This window comes from Nannospalax galili, unplaced genomic scaffold, assembly GCF_000622305.1.
Source record: "Nannospalax galili isolate Female #2095 unplaced genomic scaffold, S.galili_v1.0 scaffold407, whole genome shotgun sequence".
Classification (NCBI taxonomy): Eukaryota; Metazoa; Chordata; class Mammalia; order Rodentia; family Spalacidae; genus Nannospalax; species Nannospalax galili.
In genome coordinates, this window is record NW_008355644.1 from 216569 (window position 1) to 231270 (window position 14702).

Genomic DNA, 14702 nt, shown 5'->3' on the forward strand with positions numbered 1-14702 from the left:
TCTGGGGGGAAAGGGTGATGTGGTCCAAGAGAGGGTAGAAAGTAGTTAAGAGTTTCCTTGCTGACATTAATAATTGTATACAGTTGGACTCAATTGTATTTAGTTCTTCTTTGCATATAGGACTGAGGGTTGAAGCAAAGGAGGGAATTTCTTTTTTTTAATGATTTTATTATTTTATTAATTTATTTTTTATCAATAGAAGTCTTTTATTTTGTTCCCCCAAATCCCAAATCATTTTTATGATCCAGAGTCTTGTTTCTGGAACTAGATAACTTAGCTCTTACTCACCAGCCTGCTGCACTCTTCCTTTTTCAGAAACATAGACACCATCCCCAAATTTTCTGATATCTTTGTTTTTAACTCTTGTGGCTTGCTGAATCAAAGCCACTGAATTTGAAAAAATTTAATATCATTCTTTTCAAAGATTAATTCATTTTTCTGGGCTTGAGAAACAGAGGAAGCAATGCTAGTCCTCATTTGAACCCCCGTGGATGTATTTTTTTTTAAAGTTTTTATTTACTATTTTTATTTTATGTGTATGCATGTATTGCCTGTGTGTAGGTAAGTGCACCCATGTCATGCAATGCCTGCAGAGGTCAGAAGAGGCTGCCAGATCCCCTGGGACTGGAGTTACCGACAGTTGTTAGCTGCCATGTGGGTCCTGGGATTTGAACACAGGTCTCTGCAAGAACAAGTGTTCTTAACCACTGAGCCATCTCTCCAGGCCCCTGTGGATGTATTTTTAACCCAATAAATTTTAGATTTCACCTAGAGACTCATTATCCTGAAAAATGACACTGATAAGGAGGTGAACATCCACAGAGCTCTTCTTGTTATGGAATCCCAGTGTAATACCCTTGATAATATTCTGCAGATGATTACAGATTGTACAGTAGTCAGTTCCTTTCTATTTCCCCAACATTTGTCAACCCAGAGCCTCTTTTTCTTTCCAAGAACACTGAGCTCTATATTGACATGATTCAGGTAGCTTTGGAGGGTTCTTCTGGGGCCCTTCACAATAATTGTGCATCCCTTCAGAGTGATGTTGATAGTCTGGTTGCTGAGAATGGTCTTCATTCTCACAATAAATGTGGCAAAGAGGGAGTGTCTTTCACCATGGTCTTGTAATCTATCAGGGCCCTGTGTGTCTTATTTTTATTTTCTTATGTGTATCTGTGTGTGCCTGTTTGTCTGTATGTGTATTACATGCATTCAGTACCCAGTAAAGACAAGAAGAAGGTATCACAGCCCCCTGGAACTAGAATTACAGACAGCTGTGAGCTGTTATGTGGGTACTGGACTGGAACCCAGGTTCTCTAGAAGAGCAGTAAGTGCTCTTAACCACTGAAGTCATCTCTCTAGCTCCAGGAGGGAATTTCTTTTTTAAAAATTATATTTCTTCTTGTATGTATCAAAATTCATACTGAATAATGTGTTCTGGGTTGCAAAGGAGGATTTATTTTTATTTTTCATGCCTTTGTACAAACACACAAGGTGTTTCAGGAGGGAATTTCTTTTTTTTTTTCTCATCCTTTTGAGACAGGGCCTACCTGAAGCAGTATCTGGCCTGGAACTCACAGAGATCTGCCTGCCTTTCTGCCTCCTGAGTGCTAGAACTAAAGGTGGGTGACACCACACCCGGCCCAGGAGGGAATTTCTAAATTGGCCTTGTATGTGGGTATATCCTTGGGAGTGTGCAAGAGTAGGTGCACATGTTATGAGCCAGAGGTCAAGATCAGGTGTTCTCATTTGCTTTCCATCATGTTTTTTGAGACGCTTTAGTAACTGAGCCATCTCCCTTGCCCTTAACTATTCTGCAGAGTTCTTGATTTAGTATATAGTGGCTATCACCCCTCCCCCCCAAACAGGTCTTCCTATGTAGCCCAGACTTGCTTAGGATTTTAGATGATCTACCTCAGTCCCCCCTGTGCTAGGATTTCAGGTGCATGCCACCACATCTTGGCAGAGTTATTTTCTTAAAAGAATAGGCAAAGCACTATAGTCTCATATAGTCAAGGACAATGAATGTATGGATGTTTGTGAGTGGCATAGATGACTATGTCATCAGGAGGTTAAAATGAAGGAGCTTGGGGGATGGATAATAGCACAGTGGTAGAACAGGTATTTAGAACTCATGAGGCCTTAGGTTCACTCTAGCCACTGCCCCCCCCCCAGGGGGGGCATGACAAGTTTTTTAGACTTGAGTCAACTTCACATACAACACTGAGATCATAAAAAACATTAACAATGATGTCACTCCATAGATGTGTGCACCCTCATATCTAATTCACCAGAATACACATTTTATACACAGAAACTTAGGTTACATATACATTAGAACTTCCACTTAATGATTACTTCACATATACTAGAAACTTTTTCTATATATTTTACTCCTAAGTGGGATCCTGTGATAAGAACTAATGGTATAAATTCACAGATAAGGAACAGAGATTCAGAGAGGTCAAGCAACTTGCCTAAGGTCACACACTTGGTTAAGTGGGATTCCAGAATTCTGGCTTTAAATTCTTGGGCTAAACTGTCTCACATGACACATATATATCCAATTGAACAGAGGGGTATGTGTTGTTTTCTGCTTATACCATATATTTATATATTATATAGATACCATATGTATCATATATACCATATATAGATGTGTGTGTGTATATGTGTCACAGGGACACACACATGGCTTGTGTATAATTGTATATTTCTCCTATGCTTTTGAGACAGATATCAGCTCCATTCCTCCAGTTCCTCCATATCCTCACCAGTTACACATACATTGATGTTAAGCAAAGCACTTTGATGGGAGACTCCATGAAGGTAGCTAGGAATGTGAGGTCGGGAGTTAGAAGTATTCAAGACTTTGATCAGCTACATCTATGCTAGGCGTCGTGATACAATGATGACGATTAAGTCAGACAGCATCTTCCTCACAGGACATCATCGTATGTAAGTCTGAGTCATGGCTATACGATGTACACTAGCCAATGGTCAATCCACTTCTGTGTTCCTCAGCAAAGTAAACTGGAGGGTTCTCAAGGGCCAACTGTGATCGGAGATAAATAGGTAGCGTACAGAGCGTGCAACTCAGACAAGGGGTGTGGCTAGGCCTCATCCCAGCTTTTCTAAGCGTTCCCTCTGGCTCGAAGCCCAGCAGCACTCGGACTTTTCGACAGTGGATTATTCATCCCGACTAGAAGAAAAGCTTGTGTTGTTGGTATTTTCTGGGTAGACCAGACTCTGCGAGGGCTCAAAAGTGACCGATGCGTGGCAGCAGGGTGTCCACAAAACCCGCTCAGGGGTATCCCGTCCCCTAAGCCTCCATCTTTTTAAAAGCCCCTCAGTCCCAGGGATCCGGTCCCCTTCCGACTGCCCGCCTCCCTCGGGAAGCCTGGAGTAGGCGGGGCAAGCATTCCAGATCTCGCGAGACTTCATCCCAAATCCCGCGAGACTTGCCCGCCGTCGCTGCCACCGCCTACTACGTCTCTCCCTTTGACAAGTCGCCGCTGCTGCAGCAAAAAATAAAGGACGCGGCTACCGCAGCCGCTGGCTGGCGAGCCGGGTGCCAGGCGCTGGAGCCGCACTCCATTGCCTCCAGCTCCCGACCCGTGTACGGTAACGCCTTTTCTCTCGGCCTCCGGTGCGTGTGGTCGGCTGCTGTGGCCAGGCCGAAAGGGGCCGTTCCCTGGCGGTCCGCGGAGAGACGTTGCCTGGGTCCCAGTGGGCAGCGGGCGGAGGCCTGAGGGGATCCCGAGGCTTCCCGCCACCCCGGTTTCTTGGAAGTCGCTCAGAAAGCGAGCCACCCTCCCGAGAACCAAGGGACCCGCCCCTGAAGCGACTTTCAGGCCACGTCTTCCGCCCCTGAGGGGTCGCGTCTGTGACCTTCTCCCCTTTATCGGCTGAGAAGCCGGGAGCTAGGCTCTCGCCTCTCATTTTGGGGGGGGAGAGCTGCGACTCCCCTCTCTCCTGTAGCTGGCCGGCTTGGAGGAGTGGAGGTTGGGACTGAGAGTCTTCCTACTCGCTTCTGTCTGTGGGTGGGGGCTGCTCATCATTTCGGTAAACCTTTTCGCAAATATCTCGCCTGATAAAGTAATTTATAAAGTCTTGGCTACCAAGAGCGGAGACAAGGCGGTATTGTGTCGTCTCCAGGGTGAGAGGTGAATGGTGATGATGACAGGAACTGACCCAGGGAGCATAGTGATGGGTCGCAGGTTCCAGGGAGACACGGGACTGAAACCTGGTATCTGCCTCTTCCTGGAGGTTATGTAAAGACAAAATATAGGGAACTGCGGAGCACAGGGACGGAATTTGCGTTATTTTTTTGTGTTTTTTTTTAAATGTCTGTGATACTTTGAAGATAAGGTTTTTTCAAATAGTACTTGACTTGTCCTTGCACGGGACTTCCTTATTTTATGTATGCTCCTAAAGTGATTCATTTTATTTGAGTCATTCTTTGGCCTGCTTGATTAAACCTGGTTATTTGTTCATTATCACTGGCTGTACTCTGCCCGCCATCACCATCTTCCATGGGTCTTTTTCCAAAATGATTGTTGCTCAAATGGTTTTAAAAATAAAACGTTAAAATTTCTCTTTTTTGGATCTAGTACATGAATATTTTTATTGTTGTTTGTGATGGGTCCTCTATATACAGGCAGTGTTTGTGAAAAGCAAAGAAAATGGTTATTAATTACGATGAGAAGAAACCTATTTAGGTTTCAAAGTTTTTTAAATTTGTGAGATGTACCTTTGATTATGTTTCCATATAACCAAAAGTGAATGTCCTAGGGTGCTGTATTATGCATAAATGTTAGGCACGTGTGTACTCTGTGCCTGTACATTTGTATGCCTTAGAAGTGAGCTAAAATATATTGTCATGGTATTTGAAAAAGACAGTATTTGATAGGGCAAAGAATAGTCAGTTATAAAATTTACCCTGAATCACATGACAGGAATATATGGCAGGAAGAGATAATCTAGGGAGGTTGGAAATCTGGAGACTTTTAAAAATAGGATAGATTGTTGGTTGTCGTTGGGATGGATTAAGTGAACTATTTAAGGCCTTCTGTGATTTGAAACTTTTATGAATTTTGCTTTCCCTAAGGTTCTTAACCACTTTGCTCCCTAAATTTCCAGTCTTGCTATTTACATGTGACACTGGTCCATTAATTTGCTAGTCATGTATTCCATTCCCAGTCCTATCATGCTAGTAGACTGTGGAGGAGGCATCAAATGTAAATGCATCACTTCATCTGCTTATTAAAATCCCATTTTATTTAAAGGAATTTCAGAGAAATGTATTGTTGATTGGGCAGGATTGGTCTGTAGGAGACATGCGTAATGAGTAGTGAGACAGACTTCCTGTTTCAAGCAGAAAGACCAGATCCAATGGTCGGCTGATTTTCATAGTTCAGATTTTTAGAATTTAATAACAATGATGTTATAGTTTGGGAGAAGGATTGTGACTGGGGAGATTGGGATTGTTAGGTAAAAGCAAACTTGTGAAACAAAACTTGAACTTAAGGTGGAAGCAGACTGATCCAGACCCCAAGCTAGCCTTGGCTTCATGAGAGATCCTGTCTCAAACAAAACAAAAAGAAAACAAACCTTTGGAATTTTGTAGGTGGACGACCATTAAAACAACAAACTTCATTGAAGAGAATTTTTTATTCTGTATAAAACTTTGCCTTAATAAATACATGAAACAGGTTGTTATGGACACATTCTAAAGATTATCATGGTTTGAACAGAAAATATCAGCTGGGTCATTTAAAAAGGAATTTGCAAAGTAACTTCTTAGTTTTTTTTTTTTAATACTAAAGTAAGGGAGCACAAAATAGGTACTTATTAGATACCCTATCTCGTTATTATTTTAGTTCTCCTTTTACCTGTTTACCTGTAAATTAATTGGAGTATTAAATTCCAGAGGAGAGCCATCAGCAAGTAAATATGATAGTTGAATCAGGTGACCGATTGATAGGTTTTATTTATTTGTAATTTAATTTTTTTGAGACAGGATCTTACGTAGCCTACGCTGGCCTTGAACTCTGGCTGAGACTGTCCTTGAGCTCCAGATCCTCCCCCTTCTCCCAAGTATTGAAAACACAGGTATATACCATCATGCCTGGTTTATTTTTAATTAAAACAAACTTTACAGAAAAGTTGTAAAACTTTTTTTTTAACAGAAAAGTTGTACAGAGGGAGTTCCTACATACCCTCCAGTTGACATTCCTTAATGTCAGTAACTTATGTAACTATAGGCCAGTTATTGAAACTAGGAAATTAGGATTGATTTATAGATTTTTTTCAAATGAATTTCACTGATTTTTTTTTTCTTAACACTTTTTTTTCTTATTCCAAGATCTACTAAGGATCTCATATTTCGTTTCATTATGTCTTAGTCTCCTCTAGTCTCTGGTCATTTCTTAGTTTTTCATGACTTTTTGAGTACTGTTCAGTTATTTAATATATTTTTTTCCCCTCATTTTTGGCTTATTTGATGTTTTTCTCATTATTAGATTGAAGTTATGCATGCTTTGACAAGAAAACTTCAGCAGTGATACTCTTCCTTAGTGCATCTTATCAGGGGGCTCATGGTGTTGATGTATCTGATTGCTAACAATATTTTAACCTTGAACATTTTGTTAAGGTGTCCTCTGCTGGATTATATACAGTGAGGTTACTGTTCTTCCCTTTGTAATTGATATATTAATATATATCTTTGGGACATATTAACATATACATTGATGGATCTTGTCTGCAAGCTTTTTCTGTATTTTCAAAAAAGTTTTATTTTTGTTACTATTATTTAGTTTTATTTTATGTATATGAGTATTTTATCTGTACCACATGCATGCAATGCCTGCAGAGTTCAGAAGAGGACATCGTATCCCCTTGAACTGGAGTTATGGACAGTTGTTAGACTCTGTGTGGTGCTGGGAACCACGTCCAGGTCCCCTGTAAGAGCAGCCATTGCTCTTAATTACTGAGCCGTTTCTCCAGCCACAAGGTTTATCTTATTTTTTCGTGTGTGTGTGCACGTGCGTGCATGCGTGCGTGCGTGCGTGCGTGTGTGTGTGTGTTTGTCCAGAGGCCAGAGGGTTAAGATCTTTTGGAACTGAAGTTATAGGTGATTATGAGCCGCATGATATGGGTGCTGGAATTGTACTTGAGTCCTTAGCAAGAGCAGTGCATGCTGTTAACCATTGAATCCATTGTCTGCAAGTTTTAACCATGATGTTTATGTAATGGTGATTTTGTGTTCCTTCCATTCTTTTTTTAAAAAATATTTTATTATTATTTTATGAGTATGCATGTATTGTCTGGATGTATGTAAGTGCACTCTGCAATGCCTGCAGAGGACAGAAGAGGGCGTCAGATCCCCTGGAACTGGAGTTACAGACAGTTGTTAGCTGCTATATGGGTGCTTGGGATTTGAACCTGGGTCTTCTGTAAGAACAGCCAGTGTTGTAACCACTGAGCCATCTCTCTAGCCCCTCCCCCATTCTTGTATATATGTGTGTGTGTATACACACACACACACACAGATGCACACACATATATATGTGAATTGGACTTAATTTGTAAGAGAGAGTGTTTCCTTTTCCTTCATTTGTTTATTCTGTTGCTTTATATAAGTATGGTGACATGGGTATTTATTTTATCTTATAGGCTATCATCCAATACTACTGTATATTTTTGCTAGTATTGTTCTGGCTTTGGTCATGGGAAGCTCTTTAAGTTTGGCCTTCTCCCTGTCTCAAGAAAATCCTGTGGGAGAGGGCAATGAATGACAATGGAATATGACATATGTATGGTATTGTTATAATGAGTATCACTACTTTTTATGCTAAACTAAAAAGTTAATAATACAAAAAGAGCAATTTCTTATATTCTTGTGCCAGTTATATATGCTCATCTTATGTTCTTCCCCACCCCAGTCCCGTAGTCAACTTCTTCTCCAAGGAACTATGGTACCTTTTATTGGAAAATAGTATTTAAAGTCAGGATTTAGATACTTACTTGGTGTGTTTTTTGGTGTTGTCACTCTGGTGTCTTTAGATATCAGAGTTAGGAAGTGTGTGTATGTGTGTGTGTGTGTGTATACACACACATGCTGGCAAGCACCTTTACCTGCTGAGCCATTTCACCAGCCCTAGCATAACAATTATTTGCATTACATTAGGTTTTAGAAATAATCTGTATATTAGATATGGTGGGTATGATAACTGAGGCTGCAGCCAATTCATGGATGCAGCATAGGCAGGTGCTGCTAGAGACACCTAGGATTCATTATGTTTGATTTTGAATTAATTTTTAGATATTGTGTGCCCAGAAACCTTTTATTCTTGCTAATTTTTTTGCCTTTCCTATATTTAGTTACATGAGCCCATATGGGGTTGCGTCACACAGTTTAGAGAAGTGAAGCATGGGGGACTAGAGAAAGGTAGATTTTGGTATCTGCCAGGGAAGGGAGATCCTAGAACCAGTCCCCCCAAAGTATTTCAGTAATGAAGGATATCAAATACAAAGTATCAAAGACAATGAGTTCATATCCATACCTTCTTCAATCCATAATCTTCCCTCATTATTTATAACTCCTGTGACAGAAACCTGCATCTCATTGTAGTATTAACATATATTTGATCCCTTTTGGAGTATACATTGGGTAGTTTGCTAATCCAGTACTTGTGAATAGTTTTTATCGTTAGCCTTAGCAATTTAGGTTAGCTTTTTTCTTCCCTGCTTCCTTTAGTGTGGCTGTTACTTATGTGCAGTGAAGTTAAGTTCATTGTTAGTTGTTTTCTATTTTAATTGCTCCCAGTATTGGTTGATTTTTAACTAATTATTGTTATGGCTTATTATTATTATTGATAGGGTCTCACTAGTAGCTCAGGCTGGGCTTCAACTTATTATCTTCCTGCCTTAACCTCCAGAGTGCTGGGATTATAGACACGTGTCATCCATGCAATTATACAAGGATTTTTTTTTTTTTTTTTTTGGTCTTTCGGAGACAGTGTCTCCCTGTAGCCCCAATTGGCCTGGAACTCCCTATGTAGACCAGTCTGGCCTCCAGCTCACAGAGATCCACCTGCCTCTGCCTCCAGAGTGCTGGGATTAAAGGTGTGTACCACCATGCCCAGCCTCATACCCAGCAGTTTTTGTTAGTTTTGGTTTGTGAAACAGTAAAATTACTGTTATCTTTGAAACAAATATTTTAATTAAAATTTCTAATAGTTAGGTTTTAATAATATTGAGGTAGTTTTGATTATGTCACGAATTAGTATAGAAGTTGGGCAGTCTAGTAGCTTCCAAGGTAAAGCTATAGTGAGATGGTGTAACCATTTGGACTTGCTAGGCAATTGTTCTACCACTGTGCTATACCCCTACCTCGTCAAATGATTTCTTTTTTAAAAAATTTTTATTTATTATTTTTATTTTATGTGTATGTGTGTATTACCTGCACTGTCGGTAAGTGCACCCATGCCATGCAAAGCCCATGGAGGTCAGAAGAAGCTGTCAGATCCCCTGGGACTAGAGTTATGGACAGTTGTTAGCTGCCATGTGGGTGCTGGGATTCGAACCTGGGTCTTCTGCAAGAACAGTGTTCTTAACCGCTGAGTTATCGCTCCAGCTCCAAATGATTTCTTATAGTACTTAATAACTACAATTTAATCTTAGTATAATTTGATCTAAAAGTCACTTATGTCTTGACTATGAATTTATCTGTTACAGGAATGTATAACGATTATATTCAGTCCTAGACAGATCATTCAATTCCTAGGCAGCTTTTTTCCTTTTTAAAAAATATTTGACACAAAGCTGGGCTTGGTGGTGCATGCCTTTAATCCCAACACTCAGGAGGCAGAGGCAGGGGGTTCTCTTTGAGTTCAAGGCCAGCCTGGTCTACATAGTGAGTTCCAGGCAATTTGGGGCTACAGGGAGACTCTGTCTCAAAAAGACCAAAAAAGAAAAAATTTGTTTTACACATATAGTTATATAAAAGCTGGCAGAATGGAATAGAGAACTCCCATGTGCTAATTCAAGAATTATCTACTCAAGCCAGACTTTGTGAGACAGAAGCAGGAAGATAATGAGCTCGAAGCCAGCTTGGTCTAGCAAGATGGCTCAGCAAGTAAAGGCAACCAAACTGAGCTCAATACCTATAATCCACATTGTGTAAGGAGAAAACTGACTCCCACATTGTACTCTGACCTCCATGCACTGGAGGTCATATAAAATAAAAAATAAATAAAATGTAAAAAAAAATGATCAAAGGAACTAAAAAATGTAAAAAAAAAATGATCTGATTCTGTCTTGCCCTCAATCTCTGGATTGTTTTATTGATTGATTGATTAATTTGTTGAGTAATTGAGACAGGGTTTCAGCATGTAGTACTGGCTAGCTGGCCTGGAACTTGGTATGTAGACCAGGCCAGCTTTGAACTCTTAGAGATCTGCCAGCCCGAGTGCTGGTATTAAAGATAAGAACCACCATGCCCAGCCCTGGATTGTTTATAATTACAGATACATGTAATTTGTACTTTAATATTTTAGTATTGATCTCTAAAAAGTGTCATGTCCTTTGTGATAGGTATATAATCTTTCTAAAAATAAAGCAAGTTGTTTCTGTGTGTGTGATGCTGAGGATTGAGCCATGGTCTTATAAACATTACCACTGACCTACATCCCTAGCTTTACAGCAAATTTTTAATATCATCATAATCTAACCAAGTTTCATATTTTTCTACAGACAAGTGCTATAAGGATCATCATTGGCTTCTCTTCTTAAACAGACGTGAAACTTTTATCACTTATGACCTCTTCTGAGAAATTTTTGAAATTTTATTTTATTTTTAATTTTTTTTACATTTATTTTTATTTTCTGTATATGTGTTTGGGCATATGCGCTGTGGTGCCACATGTGGAGATTAGAGAACAACTTGTGGGAGTCAGTTCTCTCTTTCCACAATGTGGATTCTGGAGATCCAGCTCAGGTTGTCAGGCTTGTTGGCAAATGCCTTTACTCAATGAACTATCTCAATAGCCTTCTTAGAAATTTTTATGTGACCCCCAGGTATATAGGTATGTGGAGTAGAATGCAAATCAAACACTTAATGATAATAAATCATAAAGAAATATATTGTAAAACAATTTTTGTTACACATATAGTTTTATTATTTATTAACGACAAAATTTCCATACTGGTGAGGTGAATATACATCTTGGCCAAATAATTGATACTGCAGGACACAGAACTCTTCAGCATTTATCTTCATATAAGCATGTACAAAATGTTCAAAATGTTTAAGGTTATTATAGAAATTGTGGGAAATTATGTCCTAATCTCAGCCAAAATTAATTTCATCAGTTTTTTTTTTTGTGTGTGTGAAGCTCAAAGGTCAGCAACTTAAACAGCAGTTTTTATTTTTTATTTAAAAAAATTTTTTTTTCTTGTTTAGACAGGATCTTCCTGTAGCCCCAGCTGGCCTGGAACTCACTGTGTAGACCAGGCTGGCCTTGAACTCAACAATCTGCCTGCCTCTGCCTCCTGAGTGCTGAGATTAAAGGTGTGTGTCACCATACTCGGCCCAAAAATACTTTATTATTTTTATTTTATGTGTGTAAGTATATTGCCTGCATATATGTAAGTGTACCCGTGTTGTGCACTGCCCACAGAGATCTGAAGAGGACGTTGGATCCTTTGGAACTAGAGTTACAGGCAACTGTCAGCCACCATCTGGGTGTTGGGAATCAAACCTGGGTCCTCTGCAAGAGCAGGCAGTGCTCTTAACTGCTGAGCCATCTCTCCACCCCCAGCAGCAGTTTTTAAAAATCGAATATTCTGACTGGGTGTGGTGGTGCAGGCCTTTAATCTGGTCTACATAGTGAGATCCAGGCCAGCTAGGGCTACAGGGAGACCCTGTCTCAAAAAATTTTTTTTTCAAATATTCTAATACTGTATAACCCAAAGATATACTAATTTTATACTTACAGGCTTAGGAATGACATCTAGGAAAATATTAAAAGTCTGTTTTCTATAATTATTATGCTTCTGCAAAATCAGGAATCTTTGTATGTACTGTAAGAACACTGCAATTCATAACTTAACAGTAGTCTTGAATCTGAAATAAGGTGTTTGAGGCAGTGTTCATTGGTGTTGTGTGGAGTGATGACATCTGCAGTGTAAAGTGCATGTGTGTTTTCAGAATCAAGGCTACAGTGAAGTCATGTGATAAAATGTGGGCAAGAAACACCTTTGGTTAAAATTGGCAGTTTAGAAATCCTTCGTTGTTGCCAGATTTTTGGTGATCTCTGTAGTTAGTTATTGTGACTCCATGGGGTCCTGACCCATAGTTCTAGAAAATCTACTTTTGTTGTAGCATGTGGTTCCTGGCCACTGATCAACTGCAAATTAAGGTGAACGGCAGGTACTGACATTTTGTTTGTATTCTGCATTAATTGTACCTGCTTGAATAACAGATTGTTGAACTTGATGTGGTTCATTTACTCTTTTGTTTTAAAAAATTCTTTCTTTACTTCTGCATTGACAGTTACTATTCTGTAGCCCAGTAGTTGTAGTCCACTCCCAGAATCAGTTTGTTCAACCAAAAATGAATTAAATGAAAAACAAAACTCCCCCCAAACATAGAGATTGATAGTCTAGAAAACTACGTTTGATAGCCAACTATTGTTTGGAATTATTACATTGAAAGCAGAATTATTAAAAATAGCAATTAAAAAATTTTTTTTGTGTATGTACAAACACGTGTGCATGTGTATTTGTGGGGAAGACAGGAAACGTGTGCTAGGGCATTTGTATGAAGGTCAGGGTACAGCTTGTGACAGTTTGCTCTCTTATTCCACCATGTGAAAGACCTAGGGATCTAACTCAGGTGGTCAGATGATTTGCTGAGCCATCTCACAGACCCAAACAGCAATTTTTAAAAATATTTTATTTATTATTTTATATGTATGAGTGTATTGCCTACATGTATGTGAGTGCACCCGTGTCGTGCAGTGCCTCGGAGGTCAGAAGAGGGCTTCAGATTCCCGCGGAACTGGAGTTAAGGACGGTTCCTAGCCGCCATGTGGGTGCTGGGAATCAAACCCAGGTCCTCTGTAAGAGCAGTCAGTGCTCTTAACCGCTGAGCCATCTCTCCAGCCCCCCAAACACTATTTTTTTTAAATAGCTAATTATAACATTGTAATACATTTTTGCTATGACTTGAGTTTTTGTCAACAGGGGTTAGATGTATTTCATAGGTCTCGTTTGATTCCATTTTAACTTAGACTATTCTAATTCTGCTTTCTTCTGTACGATGATTAAATTAAAAGCAATGCAAAAACTGTTACTGTAGTTCAGATTATGAGATTGGTGGGCTGCCTACTTCACCAAGAGGGCTACACAGTCACAGAGTTATGGTAACTTCTATGAAGGAACACAAAAGAAGGAACTTAAAATAGCTCTTATTACTTGACTTTATAATTTCATGGTTAACAAGTAGAGAGCATAGAAGGTAATACCTGACTTTTGTTTTTATGGTTTTCAACGTGGTTCCGTGTAAAAGACATGGCAATTTCAAGATGAGAAAAATGATTGAGTGTTAAGGTTATTAGAACAGATTTAATTGGGAAGAGAGATAGGAAGAATCTGAATCATTAAACCTGAAGGAAATACAGGACTTACTAGGTTAGAAAGAAAGGATTGCTCATGCAAGAACATGAGCCAAGCCAGAAGTGCAGAAGCAGGAGCAAACACGTGAGATGAGGAGGGAATACATCTTAACTGAGTGATAATAGGAATTGGTAGGAATGCCTGCCTGACTAGAGCAGAGATGGCTAAGGAACATGGGATGGTAATATTTGATAGATTGTAGAAGACACATCTGATTATGATCCTAAGCAGAGGGAGAGGTTTTAGCAGAGAACTTTATCCTATAATCTGGCAGGAAATAAATGGACTAGTTATTGAGTTTGAGTTAGGGTTAAGGGATTGTGAAGTTCCCAAAGCCCAGCACAGTTGAGGAGACATTAATACTTTTAAGCTTGAAGAAGGAAGAAGACCCTAGAGTTTGACAAGAGCTGGAGCAGCAGAAGCCAGTGTATTGGTTAGGACCTGTAGTCTTAGAGAAACAGGTTCCATGAGGTGGGAAGCAAGCCAGAGAAAGACACTAATTTCTTTCTCATCTTACCCTCCAACCTCACCACTGCCTCTCTTTGGTCTAATGTAACTGGAAGTGAGAAGGGAGTTTATATAGGCTAAAAGAACAAAAGCAGAGTGTGGAAGGGTAGAGAATAGGTTTGATTTGGAGAGGTTGGGGGCAACTAGAGAATGCCTAGCTTAGAACCCATTTTCAGTTTGTAAGGTTGAGGGGAGTATTGTAGTGGAAATGCTCTTAGAAAGACTTTGTTTAATGGATTTTGAATCTTCATAGAATCAGAAACAATACTTTTATATAGCATTCTGATTTTCAGCTAAAAGAATGTGTTTTATTACCTGATATATTTTTTATGGTTTCCAAGTATGCTTAGTGTCCTAGTTTGTTCTTCATTGCTGTGACAAAACACTCTGACCAGTACCAACTTGGGGAGGAAAGGGTTTATGTAGCTTACATTTCCCGGGTCACAGTTCATCAGGGAGCCCAAGGTAGGAACTCAGGGCAGGAACCTGGAGGCAGGGGCTGGAGCACAGGC

General features: G+C 39.6%; 1 protein-coding gene and 2 pseudogenes across 9 annotated transcripts in view; 1 reads left to right on the forward strand and 2 right to left on the reverse strand.

Moving 5' to 3' along the window:
- Positions 1 to 280: 280 nt before the first annotated feature.
- LOC103750087 lies at positions 281 to 1077 on the reverse strand (annotated as a pseudogene).
- A 314-nt stretch (positions 1078 to 1391) lies between these two features.
- Positions 1392 to 1493, reverse strand: LOC115067672 (annotated as a pseudogene).
- A 1972-nt stretch (positions 1494 to 3465) lies between these two features.
- The window catches only part of Herc1 (HECT and RLD domain containing E3 ubiquitin protein ligase family member 1), a 199422-nt gene continuing 188185 nt past the window's right edge, over positions 3466 to 14702 (forward strand). For 4 of the 9 annotated variants that reach the window (XM_029556081.1, XM_029556086.1, XM_029556087.1 and 1 more), the window contains exon 1: positions 3500 to 3649. The gene's annotated coding sequence lies outside the window, so the exon portion shown is untranslated. Of the gene's footprint in view, positions 3650 to 14702 lie in introns of all 9 variants that reach the window. The other 5 variants (XM_029556090.1, XM_029556083.1, XM_029556082.1 and 2 more) reach the window with 5 other exon arrangements.